This window comes from Ceratina calcarata, unplaced genomic scaffold (assembly GCF_001652005.2).
Source record: "Ceratina calcarata isolate Rehan_Ccalc_2016 unplaced genomic scaffold, ASM165200v1 scaffold209.2, whole genome shotgun sequence".
Classification (NCBI taxonomy): Eukaryota; Metazoa; Arthropoda; class Insecta; order Hymenoptera; family Apidae; genus Ceratina; species Ceratina calcarata.
The window spans coordinates 36,864-40,558 of record NW_017142569.1 but is presented as its reverse complement, the minus strand read 5'-3'; the positions used below and the strand labels follow the sequence as shown (position 1 = coordinate 40,558).

Here is a 3,695-nt window from a genome sequence, read left to right as displayed (position 1 = left end):
TCAAAATATCGAAAATTTTTAATAAAAAATAGTGCACTTTTCTTCTAATTTCGATATTTAACGAGTTAACTATGATTATCCTCAAGGAAAGCGAAGCGATGAAATTATTCTGGATTTCTCCACCTTATCGAATGCATTACATTATACTTTGGAACTTAGAATTGACTCTTGGACTTTGTAATAATTGTCCTTAAGAAAAAAGAGCCGTTGAAATTACTCTGGATTTTGCCCATCTTATCGGGTAAATTACGCTGTACTTGTGTACTTAGAATTGGACATTGGACTTTATCATAATTATTCGTTAAAGCTATTATCTGACAAATTGAAGTTCCTCGAGTTCATAGAAATTCTTAAGGAAAGCGAATTATCAAGATCATTGAGAAAGACTGCCTGTATTATTCAATATGAAGGAAACAATATTTACTGTTCTTATTAGGAAGCCCAAAGAACAATTTAATGAATTGTATTAAACTGTATTAAAATATCTGCTAATAAAATCGGAAAATAATGAATTACTTCACTGTGTTTCAAAGGAAGAATTCGAATTTTTAGTGTAACATAAATCTAATTGAATGAATGGAAGTTTTAACTATGAACCGAATCGATTTTATATTCAAAGCAGATTCTTCCATGGTCAAGGACAAGGCGTCCCTTTGCGAAACTATGTGACCCGTGAATTCTCGTGCAAGCAACCCGGATTCCCTCACGCTATGCTATTCCATGCACTTATCAGCAAAAGTTCGGCGACATCTTAAGAAATATTGTTCCACACATCTTTTCGCATAGTAATTAATTACTTCATAAATAGATTTAAATACGTCTAATTAATACATTCTTTTATGGGTCAGTTGCAAGCGTTTGAAATCATTGAGAATTCGAGAAGTTCTTTCTGCAAATGTTGCATCACCGAAAACAATTAACTAATTGCAGAAGGAGCTTGTTAAACAAGATAACAATGTGAAGAAAGCAAAGAAGCAACTGAAAAAGAGTGAATTGATTGATTGACTTTGTAGCATCTTCTTGCAAATTAGTCAAAAGCTTCACTATTTACAGCCAATCAATGTGAATCAGTAACGTAACTTTAATTGATGTTACTAAAAAGCATTGAGAGAACAATTAAAATTTCAAGATATAACTGAATTAATTCGGCAAATATAAAAATCATATAAAGAATCTCTCAATGAGATCAAAGAAGAAGCATTAATTACGAGGTACTCCATTTCATTAAGTTCTGTTTAAATATAAGAGCGTATTAACTGAATGAGCTCCAACAAATATGAATCATTTGTCAATGAGATCAAGGAGAAGAATCGATTATTAAGTACAATACTTCATTATTAAAAATTCTGTTGAAATACAAAAGTGTATTAATTGAATGAGCTCCATCAAATATAAAAGAATGAGCTTCATCAAGTATAAAACATTTTTCAAAAAGATCAAAGAAAAATCAGTTACATTTTATAATTACTGATTCAACGAGGAGGTACGAGGGGTACACGTGGAGGTAATAAAATTTAATGCCATGGAAGTAATCTGATTGTCTGTCTAGAAGCGAGAAAGAGAGAGCATAAGGAGAGCGTGAAATACAGAGTAAAATTATCCCGCCGTAGAAGAACAGCAAAAAGCTGTGCACACAATATAGCGTCGTTATCATTGCCGCGGGATAACGTGAGAAAAGAGGGAGGAACACGATGGAAGAGAGGCGAAACCTCGAATGACCCACCGTCTGCAAAAACTCGTTTAGATACGCGGCCGTGCAGTTAAATCCGGTTCGCTCGTTTTCCTTCGTCGTTTTGACACGGTTCAAACTCCACGATCGCGTATCGATTATCGATCCGGCGCGACGCGTCTCAACTATTCTTTTAATTAACACTTCGAGTGGCCAAGTATTTTCTTACCATTTCCTGGCAGACGTCAATAAAGCAATAAAAATTCCTTACCTTCAACGAAGTAAAAGAATCACAATTTTGCAAGAAATTCGGCTAATTGTTAATTAATATTGTTTAAATTAAAATATGTATTCATACTTAATATAATTGTGAGAAAAATATAGAACTCTTCCCTGCCACTCGAGGTGTTAACACATCCGATTTTTTAAGTAGTATTTTAATCCCAATCACATGTGTTAGCGTGTAATTAAAGGGGACCAGGTTTGAAACTTTGTGGGACGCGTGATCGGAAGCGGGCTGTAAATTGTCGGGTTTTCGGCCAACTTTTCACCACCGTTTATGCAGTCTAATTGTTACTATTATCAATGCGGGAGATCGGATGCACTCGCGTTGGGGTTTATCTTGTCGTGATTGTTAGTACAGCTGCGAGATTCTCAGGAGGTTTGTACTATGCCGTTTTCGTACTTCCGAGTGCTTATTCTCTATCAAAAAATCTCTTAATTAACCAGAGACTGTCTTAACTAATAGATTATAGAAAATCAATCATAATCAAAATTATATAATAATAGTCGAATAAAAGAATGTAAAGGATTCGTGTAATAATTTCAATGAAAAATTGACAATTTCATAGAATTCGTCGTTGGAAAAATTTGAACGAATTGTCATTAATTCATTCACACTCTTATGTTAGAACTTTTTACATATTTTACAATACATGTTATACATATATACCTTTTGAATCATTGACTAAATGTGTATTCTGACGCTTTCATCTGGGAATTTCACTGAATCCAGAAGCATAGAACCCTCCGGCAACCAAAAGTCGTGTGTACGAAGTCGTAGAAAAGTTAAAATAGCGTATTCGAGGGGTGATATCCTCCCGAGGGGCCAGTTTAGCCATATACATATCGATTGGTGCCATTCGGTGCCTGGCAGAGGGTCGAGCTTCTTCTTCCATTTGCCAGATACCGGATACGACAAAGCTTTCGCAAAAAAGGAAAATCACAACCGGGTGCCGGGGCTCGCTTCGATTCGTCCGGACAATTAAAATGCTCGTGATTCCCAACGATTTGTAAAGCTCCTTGCCAAAAAGTTTCAGGTCAATCACGTAATATGATATTGAATAAGAGCCTGTAAAATCTGAAAAGAATTTGTTTTATATATTTATTGGAAGCGAAGCTTCAACATACTTTGTATGTCTTCATTTATTGTTGTACTACGTATTGTTGATCAAAAGCTCTTCGCATGGAATAGCACGTGCAGAAGGAATGGTAGCTGAAGATTCCTATTGCAAATATTTAATTTTCTTCGATAACAAAACTTCTTTAAACAACTTTGTTTATTATTGTTACAAGGAGATTAAACTGACCTATGTTAACTATAGTATACGTTCCGTGTTCCACGGAGTCAGATACTACGCTCTTAATCATGTCTAATCATTCCGTACTTTTATATTTCTTTCATTTTTTCTAACGCGTGTCGTTAGTGATTTAATGCGCAGAGAATGTGAACATTGATAGAATGATACAAATTAAATCATTTCTAAATTGATATCATATTTTGCATAAATGTCGAGCGGTAATTTCCGAGAGGAAAACTTTTGCCCGAGATCAGGGTGTAAAAATCGCCTCACTTTGATTTACTGTTGCACAGTTATGTCTCTTATCTCGCACGATTTTTACATCTCGCAAACGTTAGAGGAAAGTTAGACGAATAATTGGATGTAATTGCAATAATAATAAAAATAGAAGATACATTTTCATTTGATTTATTGCAGAAATGTGTTTTTAGTCATTGTCTAAAGGT

At 34.6% G+C, this 3,695-nt stretch overlaps 1 protein-coding gene across 1 annotated transcript in view; it reads right to left on the bottom strand.

The window, feature by feature from the left end:
- Positions 1–2,559: 2,559 nt before the first annotated feature.
- The window catches only part of ppan (Brix domain-containing protein peter pan), a 12,592-nt gene continuing 11,456 nt past the window's right edge, over positions 2,560–3,695 (bottom strand). Inside the window, exon 7 of the mRNA XM_026811271.1 lies at positions 2,560–3,029. The gene's annotated coding sequence lies outside the window, so the exon portion shown is untranslated. The remainder of the gene's footprint in view (positions 3,030–3,695) is intronic.